The sequence below is a fragment of the Notolepis coatsorum genome (genome assembly GCF_963971535.1).
Source record: "Notolepis coatsorum genome assembly, chromosome: 17".
Taxonomy (NCBI): Eukaryota; Metazoa; Chordata; class Actinopteri; order Aulopiformes; family Paralepididae; genus Notolepis; species Notolepis coatsorum.
The window spans coordinates 43,725,750-43,746,754 of NC_140181.1; the positions used below are offsets into that span (position 1 = coordinate 43,725,750).

The following is a 21,005-nucleotide window of genomic DNA, read 5'->3' on the forward strand; positions in this document are numbered from 1 at the left end:
GTCTGGCGATACTAAAACGGACTCATGAAATGAAGTAAGCCTATTAAATGTCAACCTAATCTCTCCATTAATCTGAAAAACACTCCCGTTTGCAGACCTTCCACACAGGAAACGAATATTGACACAAGACTCATTAACAACAGAGTATGAAGAGAAAGTGGTCATCATCGACTAGGCCTATAAAACGCACTTCTTTATAGAGAGGGTTCATATAAACTATATATATTTAAAAAAAAACTTTAAAGGCATAGACGACATACTAGCACTCCCCTCATGACCGGCCAGAGACCGTCCTGTGACCCATTTTGATCCCAGATTCATAGTTTAGGAAACACTAATAAGATCCCCATTACATACATACATATACTGTACATGGATTCCATTAACAATTAACGCCAGGTGGACATGAATAAGTGATGAGACATGCCAAAGATCTAAGTGACAGTGTGTGTGTGTATCTAATGAGCTGTGTTCACCTGGTGAAGGGGTCCTCAGTGTGTGTGTGTGTGTGTGCATGTATCTAATGAGCGGTGTTCACCTGGTGAAGGGGTCCTCAGTGTGTGTGTGGGGGGCTAACCCCAGTGGCAGCTGTGGTAGACAGCTGGGCTGTCAGGGAGCTCATGGTAATCAGGCGGCTGTTTTCATGATGGATGGTACCCAGGGTTTCCGCTAGCCAATTATTTTGGCCAGCCAACATGGCCTATAAGATTCTAATTCACCAGCCAAACGTAAAAATGTAACTGCCAAATGTAAAACATGTGTAATGCAGATACGTGTGTGTGCTAAAATACATGTTACAAAATACTCACCCTTCGAGAGAGAGAGAGAGAGAGAGAGAGCGAGAGAGATGTATTGCAGCAAAGGTCATGCACTGAACTCACACACAGCATCATGGGATCATCATGGTATGAACCTCAACCCACTGAGTCACCAGGATAACCACAATTCAGTATTTCTGTCAGAGGCCTAAACACACTGAGCCAAGGAAATACCAGCAGCAATGAACAGATTCTATAGATATACTTAAGAGATAAGTAACTCCATTCATTCAGATAGGAACCCAACAGCAGGAAGGGCTAGAAGCCAAAGCAGCAATATAGAATGAGAAAACACAGACGGGTGTCAGCGCAGGACATACAATGCATGGGCCAACACACCTGGGCTATTATGTTGCAACTGCAAGGGTGAGGTTTTGAGAAGCCGCTTACAGCAGCTGGAGTTACGTTACATCATTTGAATGGACCCATTTCTGCTCGTCTGGATTTGGTGTCGGCTGCTTTGCAGCAAGTTAAGGCAAGTAGCCAAGTCTGCGCCTGGCTGCAAGTCATATCAACGCAGTTACAACGTGCAAATACAGGTCGTTTCATATATAAACATACCAAACACATCGCGCCTGTGTGTGTCCCATCGACCTGATGACCACCCAGTTTTACTTAATCCAAGAATACTTTATCAAATGTTATATGTAGCCTATACATAACCATCTGTAGAGACTGTGCTGTACTCGCAGACAACTGCACTATTGTAGATCTGATTAATACAAATGACAATAGCCTTAAAAAGAGAACATGTGCAAAACCAGATGTTTTTAAATGGGATTAAACTAAAAGCTGGGCACTGGATGAACACTGTGATTCAGAATCAACTCTATCAAACTATTCATAAGCAGGAAATAATTAATATCCTACTACACACACGGCATCATATTAATTCTGAACCTTGCCCCAGCTAAGCTCTACCCCACTGACCACAGCTAGAGGGGAAATGAACTGCAAAGCACAATGATCCTTCATGTAAACAAGCCTATATGGAGAACGTCTCGTCTGTGTATTCAACTGTAACCTGTTAATACATCCTCTTTCAGTCATTCACTAGTCCTGAACAACAGTAAGCCACACACACTTCATTCTTGGCCACACCCTCCCTCTGTCTGCTCTCTGCCAATCTCCTCAAGACCTCAGGCTTTAATCCCCGTTGCTAGGCAACATCTAGGCTAACCAGAGCACAGGCACATGAAAAACCCTCCGTCTTGCACGCTGCACTACTAGCACAGTTATGACGGCCTGCACGTGCTACACGTCTGGCTGCCGAGACACACCGTGTGGTGGGTGTGTGTGTGTGCGTGTGTAGCAGGGTTAACCTGGAAAACAGCATAACATGTTACTCCAGTGAGCAATGCATGCGAGCATGCATGTGATGACCAGATTGTTTTCGTCATGTTATCGGCTCGCTGGACCAATACAGTGAGAAACTCTGCACCGTCACGTCCTTCTTTAGACTCGGCCGACTGGAGAACCGGGTTATTCAACCATGAACATCACGAGGCCTTCAAGTGAACCTCAGAAAACACACTGCTGTTACCGAGGAAAACATCAGTACAGCCGCCGTGCCAAATTACCAGACGAGCCTCGCATTCTAGTTCAGAGCCCTGGGGCTGCCAACTGGGCCATGAGCACAAGATGCCAACAGAGAGCGCCTCTTTTAGTGCTCCACATGACATCACTCTCTGCAACATTGTCGCCTCCCGTCATGTACTGTTGCTGCCGAATGCATGACCGAACAATGAGCGCACTACTCTGTATTGAGAAAGGAAACGCGTTGGCCAGGTTTCAGGCTTAAAGGAGTCTGCTGCCAAACACTCAGATCCACAAAAAGTGGGACTGGGTCAACATTACAAGAGAGAAGGAAAGGGGGGGTGGTTTTACATTTAGGACGCAGCCTTCACAGTGTATCCTGAGACCTCTGCGGTTGATAGTGGGCCATCTGCCCAGATATGAGCCTCTGGGAGGTCGTTATTGGCCTGGGCCGGGGGACTAGGGGGTCGTGGGAAACAGGAGAGTTCCACTCAGCTTTGACTGGCACACTACAGCAGCATCTTCTGGGAGGGAGCCGAGTGAGATTGTCGCTAGGCCACTACCGTCTAGTCTGGTCGGTGGGACGTGTTGGGGGGGGGGAATGGAGCTGAAAAAGGAACAACGAGGAACTGAAGCAAGATGGCTTTTAGTGAATATTTCCTGAGAAATTGTATCCGATGGCTTCCTGTAGAGGATAGTCATTTGTGTTTAGACTAGACAATCCAAGAACTGCTTCAGTCAAATCAAAATCAAATCAAATCAAATTTATTTATAAGGCCCGACAACACACGTTAATGTCCCCATGGGCCGTACAGGTCTTCTTTAAATAAGTCAAGAAGAAAGCATAACAATAAGTCAAGAACAGAACAAGAACACCATAAGGTCCAAACATTTTTAGATGAATGCAAAAAATTAAAATTAAAAATTAAAGAATGCAGTCCAATAAGATGCCATGCACTACTGGATGGTAGAGTCAGATTAACCTTTGCTTCCTTCCTGGGGGCAGTAAAATATTGATTTACATCGTGCCATTTGTCTCTGCCACAGCCTTATCTTGTCTTGGGTCTTGGACTTCCTGACGGGCAGACCCCAGGTGGTAAGAGCAGGCAACTGCACCTCCTCATCCATCACGCTCAACATAGGGGCCCCCCAGGGCTGTGTTCTGAGCCCCCTCCTCTACTCCCTGTACACACATGACTGCGTGGCACAGCGGAACAACAACACAATCATCAAATTTGCTGATGACACAGTAGTGGTGGGCCTGATCTCTGCCAACGACGAGAGGGCCTACCTGGAAGAGGTAGAGAATCTGTCACAGTGGTGTCAGGAGAACTGCCTCTCCCTGAACGTCAGCAAAACAAAAGAGATGATTGTGGACTTCAGGAGGTCGGGGGTCAAGGACTACAGCCTAGGGCTGGGCGATATGGCCAAAAACGTTATCGCGATAAAATTATAAAATTATTTTCATATAACTCGATATCGATAATTATCGTCGATATAATGTCTGTCAAGTTTCATTAACTTATGCCCGGCGGCGATGGACGGGCTATTAATAGCATAGATATATATAATAGACTTGTTTTGCTGCTGCGAATGTTGATGTCGTCATCAGTCCGCGCACGTTAGCAGTTAGCTGACAAGCGGAGTATCTCATGACAATATACTAGATATTACCCTAAAATACTCTCTTCCGCCCCAATATATTGAAACGACGTCCACTGTATACCCCACACTACTATAAACGTGGCCTCAGAATTCACGCAACACACATACTCGGCACGTAAATATATAAAATAGTGCCATGCAAGCTAGTTATCCTAGCCAGCCTGTTTCTAAGCAGAGTATCTCATGACAAATGTACTAGATATTACCCTAAAATACTCTCTTCCGCCCCAATATATTGAAACGACGTCCACTGTATACCGCACACTACTATAAACGTGGCCTCAGAATTCACGCAACACACATACTCGGCACGTAAATATATAAAATCGCGCCGTGCAAGCTAGTTATCCTAGCCAGCCTTGTTTACTACTAGAGTCCTACCTCTCTACCCAGAGGTGCACCGCGGGTCTCCTTCACTGTCGGCCATCTCCTTCACTGATTGGTTGTTAGTGCGTGTGCTGATATCCAAGCTTGGAAAATCGATATATCGAAACTTTGCGACCACGTTTCATGTTTATTTCGAGGAAATAATTTATCGCGATAGTTATCGTTATCGTTTTATCGCCCAGCCCTACTACAGCCCCCTCAGCATCGACGGGGCACCGGTTGAGAGAGTGAACAGTTTCAAGTACCTCGGAGCCCACACATCCGAGGACTTGACATGGACCACACACATTGACAGTGTTGTGAAGAAGGCACGACAACGCCTCTACTTCCTCAGGCGCCTAAGGAAGTTCCAAGTCAGTCAGAAGATCCTTAGGAACTTCTACTCATGTACAATAGAGAGCATCCTGACTGGCAACATCACCTCCTGGTTTGGGAATAGCACTGCACAAGACCGTAGCAGACTACAAAGAGTGACACGTTCAGCCGAACGCACAATTGGAGGGGGGCTTCCCACCCTCCAGAACATTTACAACAAGCGGTGCAGGGGGAAGGCTAAGAGAATCATCAAGGACTCCAGCCACCCGAACAACTGCCTCTTTGAACTGCTGCGGTCAGGCAAGCGATACCGGAGTCTTAAGGCGAGCACAGAAAGACTCAGAAGAAGCTTCTATCCCCAGGCCATCAGGCTGCTAAACGAACAATAAACACTATGCAACAACCATCAAATGCACACAGCACACACCCACACTCACTTAAACAAACAACACACTGCAGCAGCCACTCTCCACACTTTAGATCACACAAACACTTTATATTTATTGATAAAGGATTTGCACTACAACTCGTACACCTACTGTAAATTGTACCTAAATTGCACCTCATCCCATTTCTGCCTTGCACTATATAGTATTGTATATTAGTACACTGCATAGTATTGTATATTATATGGTAACTCAGTTACGTCTATTCTGCATCGAACATTGTACATATGTCTATACTGAACACTGTGACCTAATTTTTTTACTTCTAATTTACATGCTATACTATGTTATTATATTTCATACTTATCTTGTCTTGCACAGTCTCTGGAGCGTAACAGTAAGAAGCATTTTGTATAAAAGTATTCTGTACTTCTGTATGACAACTATTAAAGAAACTTGAAACTTATGTTCCCTTTCTGGTGAGAGTATAATAGACCAGAGAGGCGCTTGATCAAATGATACGCTGGCTAAACTGAATCACCTCCAAGTTCCCTGAATCAGTTCCCGCAGGTAATAGATAACGTTAAAACCTTGAGTACCTCTTCTAAATGGGTTGGTGAAATATCTGGGCTGTGGGTCGACTCTGGGTTGATCATTATTCCTCAACACTGTGAAAAGAGCCGCTTATTGAACAGGCAATCTCTATCCTACGTCAATTTCATATTCGCCCCAATATTCTCTATGGGCAGGACCACAGCAGCAATATTCTCTATGGGCAGGACCACAGCAGCAATATTCTCTATGGGCAGGACCACAGCAGCAATATTCTCTATGGGCAGGACCACAGCAGCAATATTCTCTATGGGCAGGACCACAGCAGCAATATTCTCTATGGGCAGGACCACAGCAGCCGCGCTGATGCCAGACATGCTCTTTCACACAGGATAAACCTGGCAGCCAATCAAAAGTCAACGAGAGTGGTTCTTGGCTCCATTTCCACTGGCAACAGATGCCCCTCTCTCACAGCTGGAACCCGGATACGGGAGAATCCATTTAGGTTTTCAGTGTGGGGAATCGGGATGTATTTGGATGACATGCACATTCTTGTCCCATGTCGTCACTGGCTGTCCGTCACTCTTACCCCGGATGTAGGGGATTGTGGAGCAGGTGACTAATCAGTTCAGCAGGGACATGGATAGGTGGTGTGAGCGCTGTTATATTTAGCTGTGGCGGCACAGCGCTGGCCTGGCCAAGAGAGTATGAGTAACACTGGCCTGTGGGGCAGGGGAGGCTAAACAAGGAGATGCAAGCATTGTTTACAGAGGGTGGAGTCGGTCAACAAGCTATCTGACGTTTCAGCGCGTAGGTCTTTCAGTGTGTAGGTCTTTCAGTGTGTAGGTCTTTCAGTGTGTAAGTCTTTCAGTGTGTAGGTCTTTCAGTGTGTAGGTCTTTCAGTGTGTAAGTCTTTCAGTGTGTAGGTCTTTCAGTGTGTAGGTCTTTCAGCGTGTAAGTCTTTCAGTGTGTAGGTCTTTCAGCGTGTAGGTCTTTCAGTGTGTAGATCTGTCAGCGTGTAGGTCTGTCAGTGTGTAGGTCTTTCAGTGTGTAGCTCTTTCAGCGTGTAGGTCTGTCAGTGTGTAGGTCTTTCAGTGTGTACTAGGTCTTTCAGTGTGTAGGTCTTTCAGTGTGTAGGTCTTTCAGCGTGTAGGTCTTTCAGCGTGTAGGTCTTTCAGTGTGTAGGTCTGTCAGCGTGTAGGTCTTTCAGCGTGTAGGTCTTTCAGCGTGTAGGTCTGTCAGTGTGTAGGTCTGTCAGTGTGTAGGTCTTTCAGCGTGTAGGTCTTTCAGCGTGTAGGTCTTTCAGCGTGTAGGTCTTTCAGTGTGTAGGCCCTTCAGTGTGTAGGCCCTTGTATACAACCCAGTACTAGACAGCATGTAGTACAGTACTAGACAGTATCCACTACAGCATAGTACTAGACAGTATGTAGTACAGCAGTGGTTTTCATCGATGAGCAAGATCAAGTGTGCTGTGGAATTGTATTCTATAGCCCCCATAACTAGTTGGAAATCTTTTTATATACCTCAATATATGAATTAACGTACTACTTGTTTAATCCAGATGAGATCAATACAAAATACTGTACAATATCTGCACATGTTAATCAGATGTCTATTACTTCCACATAGAAGTGCTGCTTGTTCCGTTCTTGACATGGTTCTCTCATCTATGTTTCTGAAATCTCTGATTGCACAAGGCATAGTTTTCTTACTGCATCAGTCATAGGCCATCTCTAATGAAACGCATCTCTATTGAAAATATAATCATGACAATCTCCATAATTGATTACCATGATAGTAAATTGGTGTGCCTTGAGTTTCTGGTTTGACTTGGTGGTTTGGGAACCACTGTACTACAATACAGTACTAGACGCGTTATTTCTAAACCTAGCCGCATTTCTGGCAGACGCTCTCTGACTGACGCTCTCCGATTGGCCACTGACGCGTTTGCCCAATCACGTGACGAGCTGTGTCTTTGCCCATTTCCACGTCAAACAGCCTGCAAACTACCTGGCGTTCTATCGCCATGCTCTAAGACAAACTCTAACATTAACCAACTTCGAAAGAGTGCCTAAGCTTAACCAGTGTAGAAACAGGCGTCGGCCAATCAGAGAGCGTCTTGCCAGAAATGCGGCTAGGTTTAGAAATAACGCGTACTAGACAGTAGGTACTACACTACTAGACAGTATAGGGAAGCAGGCTATCTGTAAGAGGAAGTCCAGCTCCTTTAATGCTATGGTGACCCAGAAACACTTCTTCTATCAGTATCACACCAGAATCAGTGTTCATCGATAATGAGGAAATGTGTCATAGCAGGTTTCATACAAAAATTGCAGCTCAAAGTGCTTCACAGCAGTAAAAAACAAAAAGAAAAAAAAAGACATGTGTAAACTTAGCACAACATTGGCAGATCAAGAGAAATGAATAAAGTGCAGACATAAAATAAGTATAAAACGAGCATCAAAATAGACAAAGTTAAGCCAGGTAAGACATAGAACATTAAATCACATCGTTTTTCATATTAGGATCTAACATACCAATATGCCTCTTTGTTCCCGGTTTGATGATCACACATAGACCATTTTAAATTTTAAAATAGAGAGTAATAAAAGAGTAAAATAGTGCAATAAAAGTTAGTAAAATAGAATAGACAGTAAAATAATGCAACAGTGCAGTTCTGAATGACTGTTTAACCGGTTTAAAACCTGACAGTCTTTCCTGTTTGATACACAGTTTAAAACCTGACGGTCTTTCTTCCTGTTTGATACCCACTTTGACCATTCAAACCTCCCTCTCTCAGGGCGCAGTTCCAGGCCTGGGTCCCCCACACAGTTTAAAACCTTGACAGTCATTATTCCTGCTTGATATACCCACACAGTTTAAAACCTGTAATAAAAGAGTAAAATAGAATAGACAAGAGTAAAATAATGCAATCAGTTCTGAATGACTAATTACCCGATAACGTAGACAAAACCTTCATGACACACATTTTAAATGTGTCAGATTAAGACGTGGACACCGAAGAAGATTAAGATACAGAAGAACATGAGAATCTTATACACATAAAAGAAAACCTAGTCTAGGATACCTAGATACTGAGGTAACACAAGGTAATACTAAACACGCCCGCCAGCTGCTACACTGTAGCATGAGCCAGTTGTCCAAGAGATATCGTTGAAGGGATAGCTGGCAAGGCCAGGGTAGACGGCATTAATATAGTCTCTTTCAGGGAAGCCCCCCCAACTCAATTAAAGGAGGGAGAGAGGGATAGAAGCAGTGGGTGTCTTCCTGAAAGAGTCTAAGCCCTGCATGACTCATATGTTGACACGGTAGGGGGCATAAGCTGAGCCCCTATTAGACAGCCCAAGATGTGCCATCAATCGCAGCCCTTATGATGATGAGGTCCCTCGAGGAACTCTTGCCACTATATTGAACCTATCCCTGGCCGAGTCTGTGGTCCCTGCCTGCTTCAGGTGTCCACTATAATCCCTGTACCAAAAAACTCCTCCCCAGCAGGCCTAAATGACTACAGACCGGTGGCACTCACCTCTGTGGTCATGAAATGCTTTTTAGAGGCTGGTCAAGGATTACATCTGTGCCTCCCTCCTAGTACCATGGACTCATTGCAGTTTGAATACAGGACAAACGGGTCCACTGACGACGCTGAGTACTCCCAGGTACTGCACAACACCCCTTCTCAACTTGACAGTCAGAAGGGGGGCTATGTGAGATTGCTGTTCATTGACTATAGTTCAGCTTTCAACACCATAGTCCCCACCAGACTGGTTGACAAGTTGATCTGGTTCAGCTCCCAACTCCATAGTGAAGTTTGCGGACGACACGGTGGTGGTGGGGCTGATCTCTAACAATGATGAGAAGGCCTACCGGGAGGCCTCTTCTTTAAAAGGCAGCCCAAGAGTCCTTCCGCGTTTCTCTGATTGGCCGCGACGCCCCACGTGACAACGCCGCCGGGCGTCTGCCGCAGAGCGGAGCGCGGCATTATGCAGCCGCAATCCCCCCTCTTTTAACATCGACGGTTAGCTCAACTCGTTCGCCGCCTTGCTGTGGAACCTGCGGTGCGTTGGTGACAAGTTCGAATCCCTTAAATGTTTTTTTTTTAACGTGCATTCTTTCGCCGGTTAAGTTTAGGCATTGTTTCGGAGTTGGTTAAGGTTAAGTTTAGGCATTGTTTCGGAGTTGGTTAAGGTTAGGGTTAAGTTTAGGCATTGTTTCGGAGTTGGTTAAGGTTAAGTTTAGGCATTGTTTCGGAGTTGGTTAAGGTTAGAGTTTGTCGCAGAGCATGGCAATAGAATGCAGCCTATTTCCGCACTGCCGCTCTCTCGCGCTGCCGCGGTCACATGGGCGTCGTGGCCAATCAGAGAAACACGGAAGGACTCTTGGGCTGCCTTTAAAGAAGACGCTACCGGGAGGAGGTTGATGTACTGGCACGCTGGTGCCAGGATAACAGCCTACTCCTGAACATTGGTAAAACCAAGGAGCTGATTAGGAGAATACAGCAGGGGACACAGAGGACCCGACATGGACAACTCACATAGACACTGTGGTAAAAAAGGCGAAACAGCGCCTCTACCACCTGAGACAATTAAGGAAGTTCACAGTATCAGGGAAGATACTCCACTCCGGGGCTGTAGAGAGCATTCTGACTGGGAACATCCTCATCAACCTTTATTTATTCTCGAAATTACAATTGAGGTCACACTCATTTTCAATGTAGTCGAGACTCTACAGACATCTCAATGCACACATTTCTACAACATAATAATACATATTAATAACTATCTATATAGTACTCTTCACACATGGACCGCAGTCCAGAGTGCACCACAGCCACAAATTGTCAAAATAAAAAATTGCATACATTTCAGACATAAGAGTCTGAATCCAGTTTTTTTCCACAATCTAATATTATTATTATTATTTAAAAAATAATTTACAAGTCAATTATTAATTTCAATATAGAATATACGTTGACAGCCCTACAAGTACAATTAGTTACTGCACACTACATCACCCCTGAACATGGAAAGCCAAACTTTGCCCCACTGTACCGAAAACCCGTACCGAACCGTGACTTCAAAACCGAGGTACGTACCATACCGTGGTTTTTGTGTACCATTACACCCCTAGTTGGGAGCAGACTGGATGAGGTAAGATCTGTCAGAGTGATGTGTTGGGAGCAGACTGGATGAGGTAAGATCTGTCAGAGTGATGTGTTGGGAGCAGACTGGATGAGGTAAGATCTGTCAGAGTGATGTGTTGGGAGCAGACTGGATGAGGTAAGATCTGTCAGAGTGATGTGTTGGGAGCAGACTGGATGAGGTAAGATCTGTCAGAGTGATGTGTTGGGAGCAGACTGGATGAGGTAAGATCTGTCAGAGTGATGTGTTGGGAGCAGACTGGATGAGGTAAGATCTGTCAGAGTGATGTGTTGGGAGCAGACTGGATGAGGTAAGATCTGTCAGAGTGATGTGTTGGGAGCAGACTGGATGAGGTAAGATCCGTCAGGCCGACTGCACTTTAACTTTCAACCTGAGAATCTGATCATCTGGGTTGTTTGCTACAGCAGTGTCAATATGAAGCTAGCTTGTTTCTTTAGCTATGCAGAAAACATGTCATGAATTTGTGTGTGCGTGCATGTCAAAAGAGAATGGACAAAAACATATTAATGACAAAATTCCTTCCTTGCAAGATTAGACTACTTTGCAATGGAGGGGGAAATGCTGGTCAGCTCAAATTAACTAATGAACTGATAACGCTTCTTTGTTGTGAATGATCAGGCAAGAAAACAATATCACTGCACAAATTAAAGATCACCAAAACCATTGTTCTTTGCTGACAAGTATAGGCTACACAAAGCTTTATTTTAGAGTCCAGTTTTAATAGCAGACATGACTTTCGTTTTTCCTGTGATTATAATCCTAACCTAAGGCATGGCAGAGAGATAGCACAGCCCATTTAGGAGACTGACATAAAAGGAGACCAGTTATAAATCACCTGCCGTACAGAGCTGGAGGCAGCATGGAAACCAGGAACTGAAACCAGGACACTGAGATTCATGCAAATACGTCCTATATCAGGCACTATGTGTATTGAATAGCTACTATAGGAAAGAGTGATGAAAAGCTGTTACATGATTGCATGTCCAACATTTGCATGGAAACCAAACCATACAAAATATTATATTGTACTATTGTGTCCATCTTGTATTTATTACTAGATGATCCTATGAGAATGCTCTGCTTCCATGAACGGTATGTTCAACAAAGAGGTGCTGCCTGAGGACACTTCCCCAGAACAACGTAGCATAAAGCAGGCAGTCTGATCCAGGTACTGTGTACATCAGTGCCTGAGGTAACACATGGCTCACAGCAGCGCCATCTAGAAGGTAGCTCAGTCACTCTAGCCCTCTCTTTGTTCAAAGCCCTCTTTTTCTTTTTTCAGAACGGTATTCCTGGTTCATCAACAACCACCGCCACACGAAACTCCTCCAAGAGTCTTATCAGACTCATGTCAAGGACCATGCGCTATTGCGCTATAAATGGAACACAGCCAAACAGGGTTCGTCTAAACTAGCAGTGAGATAAGGACAGTTAATAATATCAACCTATAGTAGTGTCCTCATTCCCAGGGATTAAAGCAAAAAGAAATCTCCTGACTGAATTTTTTTCAGGCCAAGTCATACTTATTTTAACCTCCACTGTATATATTTTTTTAATAGCGTTAGCGTCTTAAGGGTGCCTACTTGTTTCGGTTTAGTCGATAATCCAATGTACAGTTACCCCCCCCCCCACCATTTTGTGTTACAAATTGTGCTCACCGATATGAACATAGGCCTCTTTACTTACTTATGGTACTTGGTATTCCACCATGCCATGTGTGTTTTTATTTTATAATGCTCATGAGTCATGATTATTGCTGAAGTCTGAGTCATACAATACTCACTGGCTTTCATAACCTAACAGACTAACTTGTCTTGCTCAAGACTTGTTTATGAGTTTTAATAAGAGAGCACTATCTCTCTCAACCAAAGCAATGCAGGTAGACGGCAACAGAACAATTTTGATTGACAGTCGATTCTGCCAATTACGTCACACCGCTTGCACCCGCCTCTGCTGTTCTTACCACCAATCGGCAAGCGCTTATTCGTTTTCTACTTCCGGGAAGTCCGCCATTGATTTACATGAGAGAATCAATAACAAACGTACCGGAGCTAATAACAGGAGTACCAAACGAGGCATGATGATTTTACTGCAACGAATGTTATAATAAAAGCTTTTCTATACATTTGTCTGATTGAAAACTTTATTAACAGATTGCAGAATGGGTACAATTCAGTACGGGCTCTCTGAGCAAAGGAAGGAACTGAGCTATGAATGACCAACAACAATGCTATATGGTCGGGTAAATACGCTGATGTTATTGAACGTGCCACAAAACGAATGCCTTTGTTAATCATAAGTAACTTTGATGCAGTAGCGTGTGTGTGGGGGCGGGGTTGTGCAGGTCGCTTGACTGAAACTTTTTTCTACTATTAGCGTAATCCTGTCTCTCGAGTCGCTGCGTGAGTCCTGCCATTATTGCTCGCCACGACTGATGGCGTGGCAGGAAAAAAAAAGCCCTTTTCCATGATATTTGACGCCTGATTGGCTAAATTTTGTTTCAATCTGTATGAATCTACAAATCATATTATACCAGGTAGCCAATTGACGGGAAATCCTTCAGACTCCGAATCAAATGGACGGAACTCAGAATCAAATGGACGGAATTCCGTCTCAAGACGGAACGCTTTAATGCCTGCATTCCAGACAATGACAGCACAATATAGCACCTTAGTAAAAGAGGACCAGGGGAGACGTTCAGAATGGATTTGTACATGTACATCAAGGTTAGAGTGTGGAGGTAGTAGAGTGTGAACAGTGCGTCATCCTAAGCCTGGTTTCTGGTTTTGGCCGAGAGTTAGGAATAGTAATCATGTGATATAATATGTATGAGGCATGTCGTAATGGTCCTCGTTTTGTTTATTTATTTACAAACTTTGTTTATTTGTACCATCACATCAGCCCTCTGGGTCACCAGCCACTTCCTGCACATTTGCCTGCCGTTTGTAACAAGAATGTAATTAAATGTGTCAGGGCAGTCTGCACAAACAGCAATTAGAAATGGTGTTGACTTGCGACTACTATTATTGTGACAGAGTGACAGGAAAATATGGCTTTCATAACCACAGATCTACTATCCAACACCATTGGACATTGTGAAACCCGTGAAACCCATCTAACCCAAACGCTCCCATAATACACTAGGTGGGTATCGCCACGACTTCCCGAATCCATTCCGATTCACAAGGTCCTGATTCGATATTGATTCGGTTAGGTGATATTTCAGTTACAATACCAATTTTGCTTGGATACGAAAGAGATTCTCAAGAGAACAAATGCTGTAAATTGTACAAGGAACCCTCTATACACATACATTAAAAGGATATCATGAATTGATATGGGAAAAATTATATAACAGTATAACATCCCTGGAGGTTCTCTTTTGGCATAATTTAACATTTTGTTTCACAGTTCTTTGTTTCATTGTTTGCATTTTGGTTGTAGTACTAAAACTGATAAATATTTAGGTATTTCTAATGGTGTATAGAGGCAATCTCCAAAACTCAAGTGAGTTACTTGAGCCTCGGGTGTAACATTGACAGACCATGCTGCTGTGTTAGATGTAACATGACCTGCTCCATGCTGTGTTAGATGTAACATGACCTGCTCCATGCTGTGTTAGATGTAACATGACCTGCTCCATGCTGCTGTGTTAGATGTAACATGACCTGCTCCATGCTGTGTTAGATGTAACATGACCTGCTCCATGCTGTGTTAGATGTAACATGACCTGCTCCATGCTGTGTTAGATGTAACATGACCTGCTCCATGCTGTGTTAGATGTAACATGACCTGCTCCCTGCTGTGTTAGATGTAACATGACCTGCTCCATGCTGTGTTAGATGTAACATGACCTGCTCCATGCTGTGTTAGATGTAACATGACCTGCTCCATGCTGCTGTGTTAGATGTAACATGACCTGCTCCATGCTGTGTTAGATGTAACATGACCTGCGCCATGCTGTGTTACATGTAACATGACCTGCTCCATGCTGTGTTAGATGTAACATGACCTGCTCCATGCTGCTGTGTTAGATGTAACATGACCTGCTCCATGCTGTGTTAGATGTAACGTGACCTGCTCCATGCTGCTGTGTTAGATGTAACATGACCTGCTCCATGCTGCTGTGTTAGATGTAACATGACCTGCTCCATGCTGCTGTGTTAGATGTAACATGACCTGCTCCATGCTGCTGTGTTAGATGTAACATGACCTGCTCCATGCTGCTGTGTTAGATGTAACATGACCTGCTCCATGCTGTGTTAGATGTAACATGACCTGCTCCCTGCTGTGTTAGATGTAACATGACCTGCTCCATGCTGCTGTGTTAGATGTAACATGACCTGCTCCATGCTGCTGTGTTAGATGTAACATGACCTGCTCCATGCTGTGTTAGATGTAACATGACCTGCTCCATGCTGTGTTAGATGTAACGTGACCTGCTCCATGCTGTGTTAGATGTAACGTGACCTGCTCCATGCTGCTGTGTTAGATGTAACATGACCTGCTCCATGCTGCTGTGTTAGATGTAACATGACCTGCTCCATGCTGTGTTAGATGTAACATGACCTGCTCCATGCTGCTGTGTTAGATGTAACATGACCTGCTCCATGCTGCTGTGTTAGATGTAACATGACCTGCTCCATGCTGCTGTGTTAGATGTCACATGACCTGCTCCATGCTGTGTTAGATGTAACGTGACCTGCTCCATGCTGCTGTGTTAGATGTAACATGACCTGCTCCATGCTGCTGTGTTAGATGTAACATGACCTGCTCCATGCTGCTGTGTTAGATGTAACGTGACCTGCTCCATGCTGCTGTGTTAGATGTAACATGACCTGCTCCATGCTGTGTTAGATGTAACGTGACCTGCTCCATGCTGCTGTGTTAGATGTAACGTGACCTGCTCCATGCTGTGTTAGATGTAACATGACCTGCTCCATGCTGTGTTAGATGTAACATGACCTGCTCCATGCTGTGTTAGATGTAACATGACCTGCTCCATGCTGTGTTAGATGTAACGTGACCTGCTCCATGCTGTGTTAGATGTAACATGACCTGCTCCATGCTGTGTTAGATGTAACATGACCTGCTCCATGCTGTGTTAGATGTAACGTGACCTGCTCCATGCTGTGTTAGATGTAACGTGACCTGCTCCATGCTGCTGTGTTAGATGTAACATGACCTGCTCCATGCTGCTGTGTTAGATGTAACATGACCTGCTCCATGCTGCTGTGTTAGATGTAACATGACCTGCTCCATGCTGCTGTGTTAGATGTAACATGACCTGCTCCATGCTGCTGTGTTAGATGTAACATGACCTGCTCCATGCTGCTGTGTTAGATGTAACATGACCTGCTCCATGCTGCTGTGTTAGATGTAACGTGACCTGCTCCATGCTGCTGTGTTAGATGTAACATGACCTGCTCCATGCTGCTGTGTTAGATGTAACGTGACCTGCTCCATGCTGCTGTGTTAGATGTAACATGACCTGCTCCATGCTGCTGTGTTAGATGTAACGTGACCTGCTCCATGCTGCTGTGTTAGATGTAACATGACCTGCTCCATGCTGCTGTGTTAGATGTAACATGACCTAGGGGTGGACGGTATAAACGGTATACGGTATTAATTTGCTCTACGGTATGGATTTTGACTATACCGTTTAACCGGTAGAGCAGCTCTAAAATAGCAATGACGTCATGTAACCACAGCGCGACTATTTCAATAGCATTTGCCCCTAAAAATAGATTGAATTAGTCATAGATAATAGTTATGTGCAAACTGGAAAAAGTTATTTAGGAGGCTTCGCGCAGTGGGCGTGTCAACACGCAATTGTCATTTCATAATAAACACATATCACTGCGGCGCACAGCAAGTTTCAATTTCAGTTCCTGGCATTTTTAACCAGTGGAGAAAGGTAAGCTATTTCCCTATCGTTTTTCTTATATGAATTATTCTACGTTAATAAAACATACCTGGTGATCAACTACAGTTTGCTGTAAACATTACGATATGTGTGTAGTGTTATGATAACGACGGCAGCAGCGGGAGCCGGGAGGACGGCGTGCAGCAGTGGATTTGCGAATAGCATGCAGCTGCAGAGCCGCAGAGCCAGGGGCTCTTTCAGGTCTGGTCACAGGCCCGTCAAACAGCGCCCCCCCACCCAAATGAATTGCCAATGGCTGAAATGAATGACCTGAAAGAGCCCCTGGCTCTGCGGCTCTGCAGCTACATATGCTTCTAGCAAAATCCAGCCCCGCTGTTTGCAATGGGAGCAGGAGTCTCGACTCTGGACTTATTTTATATGGAATATAATGACTTTATACGCAAAAGTAGCCTAGTTTTAAGTTAAAATATTATAAATCTACATGCCTTGAGGATGTCATTCTTTATATAGCCTGCCTATCAGGCAAAAAAAATTATTCTAACAGAAACACTGATACCGTGATATATACCGTTACCGTCTATGCTTCAAATTATACCGCGATATAAATTTTAGACCATACCGTCCACCCCTAACATGACCTGCTCCATGCTGTGTTAGATGTAACATGACCTGCTCCATGCTGTGTTAGATGTAACATGACCTGCTCCATGCTGTGTTAGATGTAACGTGACCTGCTCCATGCTGCTGTGTTAGATGTAACATGACCTGCTCCATGCTGTGTTAGATGTAACATGACCTGCTCCCTGCTGTGTTAGATGTAACATGACCTGCTCCATGCTGCTGTGTTAGATGTAATGTGACCTGCTCCATGCTGTGTTAGATGTAACATGACCTGCTCCATGCTGTGTTAGATGTAACATGACCTGCTCCATGCTGTGTTAGATGTAACATGACCTGCTCCATGCTGTGTTAGATGTAACATGACCTGCTCCCTGCTGTGTTAGATGTAACGTGACCTGCTCCATGCTGTGTTAGATGTAACATGACCTGCTCCATGCTGCTGTGTTAGATGTAACATGACCTGCTCCATGCTGCTGTGTTAGATGTAACGTGACCTGCTCCATGCTGCTGTGTTAGATGTAACATGACCTGCTCCATGCTGCTGTGTTAGATGTAACATGACCTGCTCCATGCTGCTGTGTTAGATGTCACACAAATGGCCCATCCATTTGTGTGACATCTAACACAGCGAGTTGCTGCATTGTCGGATTAGATGTGAATGAGTCCTACTCCTAAGACTGAGACAATAATGGTTGCCCCCTCTCTCCATCTCTCTCAGTGCCCTCTCCATCTCTCTCCGAGTCTCTGTCCCCTCTCTCTCTGTCCCCTCGCTTTATTCAAATTGAGGATTTAGTTAAAAAATAATATTTTTGTATAGACATTCGAAGCTTCGTTCGAATACTTCAATAGAAGCTTTGAATGTTTAAAAATGACATTCGTACAGCCCTACAAGCTGATAGGATAGAGTCTCCATGAAAATAAACCCTTGTCTACTGACTGCACAAGACATTAGGCGTGTTCGAGATTGATTTTGGCTCGCCTCGAAAATAGACGAGTAGCCGAGTGCAGCCGGGGGAGGAGTCAGAACGTCGGACACTTCAGATTTCACGAGAGCCTCTCGTCTAGTCTCGCATGGCAGATACGTGTCCACATTCCCACACACACCTGTCCAGCTCATTATAATGCGAGGGCCGCGTGCAAAATTAGATCAGATTCAAATGTACAGCACACCATATACTGCTATAGTGGAATATACTTTCATATACCATAATGTATATACCATCTTGTTGTGCGCTCCTGGCCACCGCAGCGCGCATGCACACACAACACACTGCTGAATAATAAACGTTATTTGAGGAAGCTCTTGGTACCCAAACTCCTGTATCCAATAATAATAATAATACATATATCTGATAGACGCAGACGGGACCCGTACTGTAATAAAGTTTTCAATCAATCAAACGTCTCATAACTCCCTGGCTGTCACGTGGCTGGTGACTGACAACTTTTCTGAGCCAATAGGCGCTTTGCGCGACCATAGCAAGTCGCTTCCCAGCCGGGAGCAGCCGTGTGAGAGGTACTGTGGAGCCTCGCTCTGAAGGCTGTGCGTGGCTCGCTCCCGCGAGAGTTCCACGCCTCGTCTCGTCAGATTTTCAGAGCAAGTCGGACAACATTCTAACCGTCATGCAACGCGCTTGGCGAGGCCGTAGTAAAACCTGCGCAGATCTGCGTCCGCCTAGCCAATCTCGAACACGCCTAGTGAAACGACACAAAGCAGTGGCTGCTCAAACCAGAAGCCTTGGTTATATGGCCCGAGGGGCAGAGGATTCCAGGCCTGTCAAGAAGAAGCCCTTGCTAGATTTGGCTCCATCTCTGCAGCAACAGGTAGCCAGACAGCGTGATTTAGTTCTATCTCTGTTGTAGTGTGGTAGAGAAGATGCTTTTTGTATCCATGGATGTCCTAAAAGCATAATGAACCTCTGCAATATTTGAATCCTATGTTACATGTGATCTGCAGATTAAAATAAAGTATTTAACATGCATGTGGTGGGGGTGGCGGTGGTGTATTCTAGTCTAAAATTTTACTTTTTTCAATACCTTGCTTTATTGAACAAAAGCACATTTCATTATGCAACATAGTATATTATGTCAACATCGATTTCCTGGCCATATCGATTAAACATCCAACCTGGCCATATTGATTAAACATCTAATAATCATATGGATTAAAAATGGAACGAAACAATAGGTATTGTTGAATACCTGGATTTAGTCAAACTGAAGAACATATTAGTCTACCGAGTCATCCCACCCAAATGGTGTTGTGGCATAATGAAAGTGTCCTGAGACTGAGACGTGCCGTCATCATCATAGAGGAACTGCGTCTTGGTGGAAACTACCTACAATGTTTGGTTCCCTTTGCTGACTTAATAAAGTGCTACCGTCCTTGTCGGTGTGACGTTGGAGAAGCAGAACTAAGTGCGAGCGTGCTTGCATAATGGAGGGCAGGGCTTCCCCCACTGCCTAAACTAGCAGTTTGTCTAAAATACCAGTGAGATAAGGGCAGTTATCCTCATTCCAGAGCCCATAATCAACAATGACAGCACAATATAGCACCTTAAAAGAGAAACTGGGGAGACGTTCAGAATGGATTTGTCTGGTTATGTACATGAAGGTTAGGGAGAGAGTGTGGATATAGTAGAGTGAAGTGAACAGTGTGTCCTCCTAAAGCTGGTTTCTGGTTTTGGCAGAGTTGTTCATGTTCACAAGTAGGGGTCCTAGAAACGGCCAACAATGTTTGGTTCCCTTTGCTCACTTGATAAAATGCCACTGTTTGTGGGTGTGATGTCGGAAAGCAGAACTAAGTAAGTACGAGCATGCTTGCATGACGGAAGGCAGGGCTTCCTAGTCCTTCTTGGGTCTTTGTAAAGAGCACAAACTGTCACACTTGGCACAGGGGAAATAGCCCTACTTGTTTCAACAAGGGTTTTGAGCAGCAACTCAAGACTGTTTTTGGTAACAAAAAAAACAAACAAAACCTGTTCTGTGCTCTCCGCCCGTGCTTCCAAATGCTCTGCTGGACATGTGTGTGTGTGTGTGACACAATGTCCAGCAGAGCATTTGGACTGTGTGTGTGTGTGTTTTTTCCCCTCAGTTAGTCCAACATGTTGGCACAGACACAACAGCAGTCCCCAGTGACATTGTGTACCGATATAAAAGACCCAGCATCCTCTAGTGTTGCCAAATTCAATTCGGTGTGTGTGTGTGTGAGAGAGAGAGAGAGAGATGAATGAGATCATTCTGTATTGTGACAAACCCTTACTCCCTAGTGACAGTGGAGCATGTAATGTGTGATTGATTGATTGATTGGAAATGTTATTAACAGATTGCAGAATGGGTACAATACAGTACAGCTCAATACACACAATTGTTAAGGGGATGCAGACAAGAGAAAGACTTTAGTCTTGTTTACATGAGGTTCCCCATTTTCAATTAAATTCAACAGTGTGTGTGTGTGTGTGTGTGTGTGTGTGTGTGTGTGTGTGTGTGTGTGCACGCTGAAAAAGGTAGAACAGAGCAAGAAAGTAGTGTATATGGGCACTGGTCTCTTGTCAAAAGCCTACTTACAGAAAGTGTGAAGCTCAACTAATATAGTAACAAATCTCACCTGTAAAGCCTGCTTTCGTGGACCTATAGCTATTGCCATTAGTCATTCAAT

General features: G+C 44.4%; 1 protein-coding gene across 1 annotated transcript in view; it reads right to left on the bottom strand.

Moving 5' to 3' along the window:
* The window catches only part of efhd2 (EF-hand domain family, member D2), a 58,646-nt gene that overhangs the window by 36,510 nt on the left and 1,131 nt on the right, over nucleotides 1-21,005 (bottom strand). The gene's annotated exons all lie outside the window — the stretch shown is intronic.